At 40.4% G+C, this 12,885-nt stretch overlaps 2 long non-coding RNA genes across 3 annotated transcripts in view; one reads left to right on the forward strand and one right to left on the reverse strand.

Annotated features, from left to right (window-relative positions):
• LOC103004920 (uncharacterized) overlaps nucleotides 1–1,196 on the forward strand; it is a 21,373-nt gene extending 20,177 nt beyond the window's left edge. For both annotated transcript variants that reach the window (XR_449770.2, XR_449771.2), the window contains one exon: nucleotides 159–1,196. This is a non-coding gene — a long non-coding RNA (uncharacterized LOC103004920). The remainder of the gene's footprint in view (nucleotides 1–158) is intronic.
• LOC130707481 (uncharacterized) overlaps nucleotides 1–9,898 on the reverse strand; it is a 10,684-nt gene extending 786 nt beyond the window's left edge. The window contains exons 1-2 of the long non-coding RNA XR_009007364.1: nucleotides 9,536–9,898; nucleotides 8,175–8,348 (exon numbers count right to left, since the gene is read on the reverse strand). This is a non-coding gene — a long non-coding RNA (uncharacterized LOC130707481). The remainder of the gene's footprint in view (nucleotides 1–8,174; nucleotides 8,349–9,535) is intronic.
• Nucleotides 9,899–12,885: the final 2,987 nt, after the last annotated feature.

Genomic DNA, 12,885 nt, shown 5'->3' on the forward strand with positions numbered 1-12,885 from the left:
TTTACCTTCGTTTTTTTCATTAAGTCACACAGTTTAAAATTCAAAAGATAGAATGAAAAGGAATTAGGAAATTCCTCTTTGGGAAATGTTTTGGGATGGATGGTCGGGCCCATGACTTAAGGATCACACTTCAACTTCTGTTTGTTTGTTTTTACCAGAAATCAACATTCCCCCGATGAATCACCAGCTACTACTAAGAAACATCGAAAGACTGGGCCTCAAACGAAGGTCATTAATTCACAGTCCTGAAGGTAGTGAACCTTGTGGAAGGTTTACAACATCCACAAGAGAGTCCCAAACCGTTTTGAGCAAGGAACACATCCTTAGCCCAGGATTCAAATTTTCTGGGATTTTCTCAACAAGTTTGAAGATTCAGGCAAAATCTGTCATGAGATATACAAATTTAGCCTTTGGCAAAATCTATCATGCTATTAATTCAATTAACTGTAACTAGTATTTGTATTACCCATTGAATTACTGATTTTTTGGATGACTGTTTTGATTGTTCAGACAAAAGTGAAAAAAAATACTCTTTGGCTTTTATATACTCAGGGGAAGTAAAGCGCCAAGAAAAGTCATCAGACAGTTCATGTCAAAATAGGATTTTAACCTGAATTGTTTGCTTTCCCATGGCTTACAACAGTGGAAACTGCAGCAAATACCCACTTGAATTAATCTGTGGAACTTTGCTCTCATCAATGTGTAATGTGGCAAATAGAGTGTTTCCTTTCGTGATATACTCAGTCTTTCCTCTTCTCTGTATTCAGTGAAATCTCAGCAAGGGAAAAATAATCATTCTTAAGGATCATTTGGAAATGGATTTTAACCTAAGAGCAAGAGAACCAGAAATATATAGTGTAAACATTTCTAAACACAAAATCAGGTGTTTATCCTAAGTGGTTTCTAGAAAGCCTACATACAAATGTATGAGTATTTAATGCCTTAAAAAAGACTCAGTTACATGCACTTAAATACTGTTATTTTTAATAAATTCAATTTTATTTCTGCTATAAATTCTTGGCTAAACTAAGGGGAATTTTGCAGAGGACATTATGTTCCTACTACATGGACTACATTATATTTTGAACTTTTTCAAAGAATAGAAGACTCTAAGTAACTTGAAAGGCTATCTTGATTTTTCCAAATTTATGCTCCAGGTACTTTGGCATGATTCAGAACTGATGTCAAATCCAGGCTTTCGGTATAACATTAAAAATGTTTCTGAACCTCTCTGAGCATCATTTTATTCATCAGTAAAATGAGATTAATTGTACCTACCTCAGTGTGAAGAGTGGGTTAAATTAGACAATAGGATTAAATGGGATACTGGGATTAAATGGAAATTAGAACAAGTCCTACTTTAGTGGAAAGAGTAAATTAGATAATGAATGTGAAGTTCTTAGCCTTTGCCTGGCTGCAGTAGTTGCTGAAAAAGAGATAAATCACCAAGTGTTACTGAAGGGAACTTGGATGAGTTGCAACACGATGCAGCTGGAGGTTTCATGTCTATGACTTGCACTGGGACCAGCCAGGTTGCGCTTGGTTCTGCTCCAGTAACAAAGAACCCCCAAATCTCAGTGGCAAGCACCACAAAGTTCTGCTCTTCACTTCCTCCGTACCCAGCACTGGACGCTGAGTCACATCCAGACACCAAAGGAAGGAGGAGGAGACAGCAGATCACACACCGGCTCCTAAGGCTTCTGCTGGAAGAGACACGTTTCACGGATAAAGCAAATCACGACTGCTCCCGACTTGCAGGATGGGAAGAAAAGTGGCCCTACTATGTGCATGAAAGAAGAGAACTGGCAGTATTCAGTAGTGGCACCCAGGCAGGGCCGCACTCTAGTCCCCGAGGTTCTGCAGACCCACAAGCACCGCCTGACCCAGACATGCGGACACAGATATGCTCACCAAACTGAGCAAGTCAACCAAGAATAAGGACTTCCTGAAATCTCAGAAATAGAGATAAAACACAAGAGCAAGGTAAAGGGAATTCCCATAGTGATGGTGAAAGAAAATTCCAGAAGCAGCTTCTGCAGGAGGCCTGGGAGGCATCTCTTGCCGAACGGAGCAGAGAGAAGGTTCTGGCTGGGAGAGGAGTCTGGGGAGGTGGGTGAACAGGGATAGAACAGTTACCGTGTGAATATGGTGAGGGAGGACTTACCAGCTAGAGGAGAGTTTGGGGGCTAATTCGTGATAAATACATAAAACCCTAAGCAAAATAGAAACAAATATAAAACCATTAACTACAGAGAAAACAAGGAGCTGAGCAGAGGAAGAAAATCAGATTAAAAGTGTAATTATGGAAGGATGAGGGAGAGGGGATGATCAGGGGTCATTTCTCATTGTCCGTGGTGGGGATTCAACAGATTATTCCTAGAACTGGAAAATCAAGAAATAGCAATATCAGCGTGGTTTTTGAGCTATGCTAGAAATCCCAAGAGCGAAAAGATTTGAAAAAAGTTTCCTCTGGGAAGGAGGACATATCAGAGAGGGGGGCTGCAAATAGCTGTTGTTTCATAAGAAGCCTGGTAGAACAATTTCTTTCTTCAAACTACATTCATGTAGAACTTTTATTAAATACAATTAATGTTAAAAAGACCCCCCAAAAAGTGAGTCTGCCATTAGATTAGAATGCCTTGCTTCCAACCCCAGCTTCCTTGCTAACAAAATCCACGCTCACTAATTCTCTGGAGCTCAGGGTCCTAGTCTTTGATGGGATGACACTTTGCGTGGCACGAGCTGAAATGTGCAGAAGAGATTGTCACTCTGTACACGTTCGTCCACCTCTTGGTTCTGTCGAGGTTTGAGTTCCCGTGTGGAAGAGCTCACACAGCGCTTAGCAGAGGACTTGGGCTCAGTGGGCAGAACACAGCTTGACATCCTGGTTTCCATCCCTGACCCACCATTTTTTCAGTCAGGTGACTTGGAGATTGATTTAATATCTCTGTATCTGGTTTAAAGTGGGGAAAGTAAAAGAATGTACCCTCCTCCTGTTGGAAGGAATCAAGTAAGTACCAAATGCAAAGAACACTGGGACAAGTGCCTGGCACAGAGTAAGCCCTAGATACGTGTTAGCTGGTTTTATTCTTCTGCTCTAGAACAGTATGTTATGTCTTTTAATCATTAAAAGAACTTTCTGTTAATACATTTACTTAGGACCTTTTAGAACGTAGGTAACGGTAGGCTTGTGACCACAATAACAATTAACTGTCCCGTCAACGTCAGAATGAGTTTTCTTAGGGTATAAATACAGTTAATTTCTCGGCCAGCCTCTGTGCAAAGAAGAAGAGCATTTGCTCTGGAATCAGGAAACCCTGGCATCAAATCTCAGCTCTACTGCTGATCAGAGGGGAAATATTGGACAGATCAGGGAATTCCTTAATTCTTCCTCATTCTGGGTCCTCATAAGTAAACAAAAATAGGATAAAACTGGCTCATAAGTTTATGGTAAGGATTAAATCTGAAATTGCATGTAAATGCTTATTGTCATGCCTGGAACACAAGGAGCTCTCAACAAATGCCAAATATTAATAGTATTATTAAATATTTCCCTACACTCAAGACCAAGAAATACATTTTCCTGTGAAGCTTCCTCCAAAAACCTGTACTGATTCCTTGAATGTTTACTCATTACGTTCATAGAGTTGGGTCTCCTATCGTGTATTTATAACCTGTGGTAATAAATGCACTGTTTCTTTATCTTAAATGTATCAGCCAGGATATAAGCTTCTTAAAGAAAAGCCCCATAGCACAGGACAATGCCAAACAGATTGCAGGTGCTAAGAAAGTATCTGCAGATTTTTTTTTTTCTAATTGGCAAGTCTTTTTCATGTATCTATGTTGTACAATGGAAAATAACAATAACGACAACAATAATAATAACTAGTATTTTCCAGTGCTTGCTTTGTGCCTCACAACCCTTGTAATTCATCCCAGCAGCAACACTGGAAAGTTGGTGTGTGTACCAGTTATTTTTTCTGCCCCAAAACTTAGTGGCTTAAACCAACAATGCCCGACTTTTTTAACATACCCATGGGTGTTTTGCTTAGACCTTGCACAGGTCTGGCCTGGGCTTCTGCAGGCAGCTGCAGTCAGCTCCCAGGTGACCAGGGGCTGGGCTTGGCTGGGACAGCTAGAAGCTGGGCCCCTCTTCCTGGAAGGTCTTTCCTCTCTGCCACCCCCTCCCCACACCTTGCCCCTCAGACCAGCTGACCTCATGCTCACTGTGTTCTGTTTGCTTGTTTTGTGTGTTTTGATGTCCCACTGGCTAAAGAAGGTCTGAGCTAAGCCTAGATTCAGTGTGAAGAGGAATTCATACGAAAGGAGTGACACATCAGAGCTGTTCCTGTCGAAATCTACCAAGGGCGGAAGCTCGTTTTTAGAGATGAGGAAACTCAGGGTTATAGGCTTGAAGTATCTTGCCCGGGTCATACAGCTGGTGAGTGACAGCAGTAGAGTTCGAACCTGCTGTGGATCATTTCGTGTCACTCTTAGTTCCAGTGAACTGGTCAAAATCAACTGGGATTTTTTTTTAAATTGAAGTATAGTTGATTTACAGTGTTGTGTTAATTTCTGCTGTACAGCAGAGCAATTCAGTTATACATATACATACATTCTTTTTTATGTTCTTTTCCATTATGGTTTATCACAGGATATTGAATATAGTTCTCCATGCAATATTGTAGGACCTTGTTTAATTGGGATTTTTTTTTTATTGGAATTTTGTTTGGGGAGAGTCAACAAAGTGAGGAGATAAACCCACAACGTGACTGTCCGTTATGCCTCTTACACCGCATCCATGAAAGACAGGATGGCAGAGGGGGTGGGTTTGCCACCCAAAAGCCTTTCAATCCCTGTCTTTTGTTTCCCCCGCTCACTGTGGAGGCTGGAAAGCTAATTCCAGCCCCTCTGCAGCTGGGCATGGACATGTGGCCAAGTTCTGGACTGTGAGAGGTAAGCAGAATTTCCTGGGAGGACCATACTTCTCAAATATGTAAAAAACAAACAAAAAAGGATTCTTCAGGAGAAAGACTCCTTGGACTCTTCCCTTTTTTCTTTTTCTTTTTAGCAGCTTTATTAAAGCATAATTGATTTACAAAGATCTACACATACTTAATGTGTACAATTTGATGGGTTTGGACGAGTGCAAACACCTATGAAACTGTCACCAAAATCAACGTAATAGACTTATCCATCACCTCCAAAAGTTTCCTGCTGTCCCCAACCCCTTCCCTCCCTTCTCCCCTTCCTTCCTCTCTCTTTCTTTCTCTCTTTCTCTCTCTCTTTCTTTCCTTCCTTCTCCCTCTCTCTTTCTTGCTTGCTTTCTTTCTTGTGATAAGAACACTTACTACGAGATCTACCCTCTTAACAAATTTGTGATTGTACAATACAGCATTGTTGACCATAAGCCCAGTATTGTACAGCGGATTCTAGAACTCATTTCTCTTGCATAATTGAAACTTTATACCTGTTGAACAACCATCTTCCCCTTTAAAAAAAAAAACCTGAACATGGAGCTGCCTCAAAGGGCAGCAGGCATCCTAGAACCATGAGAATAAACCCTGTAGGGCAGGGAGGAGGGTCAGAAATGAGAGGAGGACACTGGATCCTTGAAGATGTTACTATGAAGCTGCTTTAGCCCCAAACCCTCCTCCTCAGTATGTATTTTTATGTGAGTTAAATATAACCTCAGTGTGAAATACCTCTCTTAATTGTACTCTCTGTAACTTGCAGCTGAATGTAATCCTAAATGTATTAAGACACAGAGTCATTTCAGAAGAACGAAGTCGACGTGGCAGAAGTTTTTTAAGCAATTATCTAAATAAATTCAACAGCCTGAGCAAAACTTTTACAGCATCAACTGTCTCTCTCATTTCGCCTGTGCCACCTTTGTGTTGCTGAGGAAGAAGACAGTGGCCAAAATCACTGAGATAATTGTCATTGCTTCCCTCACCTTTGCTTCTGGGATGGAGCCAATGGCATCAGTCAGGTGGGGCTCAGGCGAGTCACAGGGCCACTAGCTTGTGATGCAGCCTTTTCACTCAGATGTCATAATTTAATGACATGGTGGCAGAGCAGTTTTTTAAAAAAATTTGGCAAAGTTCAGATAGAACAGATAACATCACGGATAACACATTTCTGAACATTAGTGTTGATTAAACAAAATGTCCCTGATTTTTGCAATTTAATAGAAAGGTAACTGATAATTCCATAACGTACATCAAGCACGTTAAATTAAGCATGGGGCCATTTTAGGTTAGAAATGCAAATGAAAAATCCTTTTTGGATTATTTTTTGACATACATAGTCTTTCTGTAAAAACAATGAAAAAGTGTTTACCCCTTGTGGCTTCAGTTCTTGTGGCTTGATTTTCTGATCAAGTCCAAGGTATTGCCATTAATTGAAAATCCTGCATCACATTAAATCGTGTGGCCTGGAGTGGAGAGTTCAGCTCCTTTCTGTTAAGTTTATTTCACCCAGAGTGAAAAAAGGAATACTTTTAGAGTAGAAAGAAATCATTTCTGGTTCAAGGGATTTTTCCTCTTTTCTACTAAAAAGAGATTAAATAATTACAAAGAAAGAGAACAGTATGAAGCACCCTGGTCTAGGATCAGATAATTTAATGGGATTTTAATATTATTGATAAAACGACTACCATTCAAAGAAAATTACAGTGAGTTTTGTAGAATTTGGAGTCCTGGGCCCCATTTTATGTTTATATGCAAGATAAAGGTCAGTGCTGAGGTAACTCTCTGAATATGGATCATTCCAGGAGAAAATAAACAACACACTCATATCACCAAGTAGCCAGAAATTTTGTGCATAAGTGTCCCCATATTTCTTTGCCAATTCTGAAACCAAAGTAAAAACAAACTATTTCGAGATATAGGTACAACTTGGCTAATCATCTCTCAGACTAGTTAATCAATCAGCAAATATTACACTTTATAGTGTGAGAAATGTATCTGGATAGTGCCCAAGGGGTGCAAATAATGATATGGCCTGTTACTGGAGTCCTAAAGATGAAGCTTCTAATCGAGATGGGAGGCAGGAACGCACAGGCTGTGAGAAAACCCAGAGCACCACCAAGCAGAGGGCAGGTGGGGAAAGCAGGACTGGCCCCTCAGAAGGAGAGGCCCCTCTGGGTACAGGTCAGCTCGGGCTGTCATAACCAAGTCCTACAGACCAGGCAGCTAAAACAACAGGGCTTTATTTCTCATGGTTCTGGAGGCTGGAGTCATGGCCAAGCGCTGGTGAGGGCTCTCTTCCGGACTTGCAGACGGCTGCCTTCTCACTGTGTCCTCACAGGGAGGAGAGAGAGACAGACAGAGACAGACAGAGAGAAAATGCAGGGAGCGGGGGTGGGGGTGAAGCTCTCTGCTGTCTCCTCCTGAGGGCTCTAACCCTATTGGATGAGGGATCCTCTCTGATGACCTCATTTAACCTTTACCACCTCCTTAGAGGCCCCATCCCCCAGTACAGGCACCGAGGCATCTGGGCTCCAGGACGATGCTCTCTGTCACCATCCATTCAAGGCTGTCTGCGGATAAGCCCCTGAGAATCCAGAGGAGGCCCACCTGGACGGGCAGCTCACACACATTACTTGAGCCCCAACCCTACTTCTCTTCTGAGTGACCACACGTGGCGGCACCAACCTCTTTCTGGGCTCAGCTTTGACAACTTTTATCTCCTCGTGCTCTGATGACCTCTTACACGAAAGCAGATCAAAGCAGAGTTGTCCAATTTGTAAAACAGATAAAAGAGGGGTTGGGAGGTCGGGAGGTGCAGCATTCCACCTGCCGTGCTAACTGTCATCCTCCCTGAGGACCAATGAGCTGCTTCTGCAGATTCTCAGATTCCAAACGCGGAACAATAGCATTGTGATTTGTCGGCAAGGAAGGAGAGAAATAACAGTGACAAATCTATTCTGGGTCCTGAAGTATTTGAAATTATCGCCCTCCCACACACACACTCACATCACCACCCTGCAATGTAAAATTTAGATCGAAGTTCACTGGGAGAACTCATAGCAAAGCATATAAAGCATCTACTGAAAAAAAAGAGTCCCACGCATTTCCAGAGACTTAAAAATTCCAATGGCCCTTTATCAGGAAACTAAACGGAGGAAAGAAGCACTCTTGAAAATTCTTGCCATGAGAGCCCGTACTGACCTCCTGCAACCAGACCTCTGTCCCATGGGCAGGTATTTGGAGTCGCTCTGCCAGGAGTGGTGGCAGGCCTTGCTATGACCCAATGGTACCCTGTTGCAAAGTGCTTGGCTAACGTTCTGGAATGTAGTCTGTGGCTGTTCAATGAATTCTTTCCTCCGGGCAAACAAGCTGGATCTAGAAGTAATCACACATGGTCATTTATTCCCATTAGCAACCCCAAACAAGCAAGTGGCCTTACCCAAACAGCAGAAAAGCCTCGGTTATTTTTAAATGTGCTCAGTTTAACGTTTCATAATTTGTGATTTCCCAACAACAAAAAGAATTAATGGCACAACTGTTAAAGTTCCATGAGAATTCAGAAGAAGGCATACCAAGTAGGGAAAGAGGCAACAGAGGGCAAGGCACACATTATAAATGAGTGAAAGTAATGAAATCCTAGTTAGAGGAAACTATTTCCACTCCTGTAGAATCCTCATGGGATTAACAGACACACACTAGTAAATATAAAATAGATAAATAACAAGGACCCACTGTATAGCGCAGGGAACTATATTCCGTATCTTGTAATAACTTATAATAGAAAAGAATCTGAAAAAAGTAGATAGATAGATAGATAGATGTATAACTGAATCACTTTGCAGTACACCCGAAACATTGCAAATCAACTATACTTCAATGAAAAAAAAATACTCGTAAATAAAATCTAGTCTAAGAAGAAATGAGTTACGACTTTGGGTGGTATTCAGAGGATTGCATTGATCTAATGTTTTTCTCCCAACAGGCTTCTTGTACTTTAAAAAATAAATATGCTCCAAATTGGCTTTGAGAAATGTGTTTGTAAAGGCAGCCTGACTGTAAAGCCCAGGAGATTACAGCAAGTCAGGAAGGAGGAGGTCTCCTGGTTTCCCAAGATGGCAGCACCTGCTGAGTCAGTTCAAGTCAACCTGACTTGGCTGGAAATCCCACAGCCCAGTGGAATGGGGCTGTATGGAGGGGGTATCCAGCACTCCCCCACAGACATCTCCCAGAGATGTCCAGGGTAACAGCTGCAGCGTCACCACAAAATGTGCGTGGTGGAAAATAAAAAGGAAAGTTGACACTGATACCACATTTTAACTAATGGGAAAATTTCAAGCATCTGTACACCTGATTGTGCAACGGGAATTCTTTCTTGTGAGTAGCATCTGAAATCAGCAATGCATCCATGGTTAAGGATAAAAATGGACCTGGCTTTTAATGTCTGACATTATTTCGTAAAGAAATTTGCTTTTTCATAGACCTCATCACTGACAAGGCAGTGTTACAGTCAGCCTTGCTTTGAAAAGACTCACCACGTATTACCTGAAGGAACCATGACTTACCTGGGAGATTATTTCTTGGACAATCTCCTTCATCTATAAACGAGGAAATGAGTCAGCTTTACTAAGTGCTACCTCATTACTGGTGTTCTGTCATTCAGCAGGGATGGGAACGCATTTTGTTACTCACAGAAGCCTGGATCACCAAGTATACAGGTCACCGTTGATATCTACTCTTCAAACAATGACAGGTTCTGTTGTCAGAGATCTTAACAGTCTCTCTGATTGGAAAAGTGCCCGGCTGGTCACAAGACAGCATGACTCATTACCGCTGCTCAACTTCAGCTGAACAGAAGGCTAAAAGAACAAAATCAGCTCTGTGATGTCATCTCTTTTCCATGTATCTTTAACATAGTTTAGATACAGAAGTTGTTGAGTAAGATGCAAAGCTTTCAAATGGAAGAATGCGTCTGAAATACTTAGGGAAAGAAAACACCAGACACCGTCCAGGAATTCGGGGTGTGTGGTCTTTGCTGATACAGTTTTCCACAAGGTTTTAAGACCTATAAACTAGTCACCTGGGTTGGTCAAAGTTTAACTCGACTGAAATATTTTAGGCTTAAGTAACCATTTAAGAATGTCGAGTTTCCAGAACAGATTGAGGAGCTTTCTCATTTCCAGTTATTGGAAACCTACAAAAATAATGTACAAAGACTTCCTAAACATGTTTCAAAATCAAGGAAAATATAAACAGTGTTTGTTTGCTAAGTGGTAGGGATTATCAGTAACTTCTTATCTTTCTTCTAATCTTTTCCACTTCTTTAATGAGCAGGTATTGCTTTTATAGTGACAATAAGTAAGCAGAAAAATAAAGTTTCATGTTTCCTCAGAGGTAGCTCCTTGAGAGGAAAAGCACAAAAGCCAAAACAAACTGAAGAAGTAAATTGACAGCTACCTCGCATCTTTCATTTCAATGTCAGTAAAACTGCAATGACGAAAAATGAGATCGCTGCTTACCTAACTACACTACAGGTCCCCAAAGAGCAAGTGTGAGAGGGGGTCCCAAGTTCATCAGCTGTTGTAACACGAGCAGCAATCTCTTCTAAGAACTTAAATCACTCATTTCTGTAAAAGCCAGCCAAGAAGAAGAAAGTGTACTGTAGCAAAGATGAAGGAAGTATTTTTAATTAAGCTGATTGACACCACTTCCTCAGGGTGGCTTTATTTGGAAAATGGGAGAACAGCAGAGAAAGGGGTGTTGCATTAGGAACGGTATCATGTGAAAAAGTTATGTATCTTTCAAATTTAGCCAATCATTGTTTAACTTCCTTTTTTTTTTTTTTTTTTCAGTGTTGCCTGTTTGTTTCTGGGAGGTCTTAAGAAAATATAGAAGCTTTGTCAGATGCTAAAGAGGAAGTCCAGAATTGTAATGAGATGGCGTAGCCCAATCCTTAGCTCTCAACACATAGAGCTTGTTTTTGAAGAAACATACGCATTGTCCAACTTGTTTCATGAAAGCTGTAGGGTGAAAATCATGCATTTCTGTCACTGAATTGTCTTTAATTCAACAGCACTTAGGTGAGGACTCTTCAGCTCTCAGTTCCCCAGTGTCAGAGGGAGTCCTGAGCCATTTTGACACTTCGTCCCTGCAACTTAAGGGTTGGTCTCCTGAACTCCTATGTCTGTGACTACATCTGTCCTCCTTGCCTCTCTGCTTTGTGTGCTGATGCGTTATCTATTCTCAACTCTCACCTGCCATCCTTACGTGCACAGAGTAGTATAATCATTTTAACTTTGAGTAATTACTAGAAGATATATCCTTGCAACCAAAGATTGGCATCAGGAGAGGCCAGGACTGTTTTTTACAGACTGTGTTAAAAATAATATATGGACCCCAAAATAGTGATTAAATATATCAATTGTTTCCTGTGAATATCCTTCCAGAGAGATTCCAATAGTTAACAATGACCAGCTAAATATGTTTTTCAATAAAGACATAATTTAGATTACTCTGAAAAACTAGAAAAGTGGTACCATAGCACTTTTATATAAACATCTTAAACTTGGAAGAACTTAAATTTTAAGGGGTGAAAATGACAAATATAGAGTAACTTCATTTTTTCTTACATCTTGTTTAAAATTTGTCTATTATTCAAGACTAACATAACAAGATTTTCCCCATAATTTAATGATTAAGTGTCATTTTATACAAGCTGCGAAGTCCTCCGTAGGATCAGAGATGGTCCTCTCCGCTGGGCGCTGAGTTAGTGTTGGGTACCTCAACCGCATCTCCCTGCCGCCCCTCTTCCATTACGTTGATGGTGTGTCCTGTCCTTACTCCTCCAAGTCCAGCTGTGTACACAGAGTGTCTTTACCTTCAGTAAAACAGAGGATAAACTCACTCAGACTAGAGTGGTTGTGACCATCCCCTCTCCCAAGTGCATTAACATTTTAAACAGAAAATACAAATGAAAAACAAATGAACGTTATGCACAGAAGCAGGAGGCTCCTCCCACACCCCCAGAAGTGTCAACACACACTTAGCCAGTTTCTTCTGTTCCTTGAACAATCACATATACATTTTCCGAATCAAAACATAATTAACAATCTAACAAATAAGTTTTTTCAGATTAGTTAATTTTACATAGATAAGAAAATTTTTACAGTTACAAAATTTAAATTACATGTACTATGCATTCAGTAACTTTCCTCCACCAAATGGAGTAAGCTCATTGGAAATCATGGAAAACATAAAACTCCTAGTGGCCACACGGACCAGTAAAACAGTATGGTTAAGAAAAGGGATGGGAGAGATCATCATCATTAGCAAAAGCATTTTTCTGCCTTTATTGCCCTGCAGTAAAACTATCCTGGTTTCACCACAAATTTCAATCCCTTCCTCCATGACCAATCCCACCAGTCTTTTCTTTCATAAGTGCTAATATTTTTTTTAAAAATTTAATAAAAGCATATATCTACAAGATATTGCAAATCTTATTCAATTTTTATTTATTGAATAAATAAAAGCGGGATATTGAAAATTTACATATATTTGTATACATGCTTTTAGTTGACACTTGGCGTCCACATTCTCGAAGCATTTAGCATGTCAGTTATAGGAATGAGTGAGAAATGTTAAAAAGAAAAAAGAAAGGGAGGAAGGAAGAAATTCAATGCCCCCCACACAAACAAGTAAGAAGAGAGAGAGGTTAACCACTACAGTGAACGCCAGTTAATAAATTTCAGTAAGTTAAACTACCAATGTATTTCGTAAAAGCTACTGATATGATTTAGTTCATTTCTACTCATCGGGAAGTAGTTTGAATCTATCAATTTGAAACAAAATTACCTAGAATGTCCATGACAACTTTTGTAGGTTCAGGCTGCTTTATACTTTTTATAGTCATTATTTC

Source organism: Balaenoptera acutorostrata, chromosome 3 (genome assembly GCF_949987535.1).
Source record: "Balaenoptera acutorostrata chromosome 3, mBalAcu1.1, whole genome shotgun sequence".
Taxonomy (NCBI): domain Eukaryota; kingdom Metazoa; phylum Chordata; class Mammalia; order Artiodactyla; family Balaenopteridae; genus Balaenoptera; species Balaenoptera acutorostrata.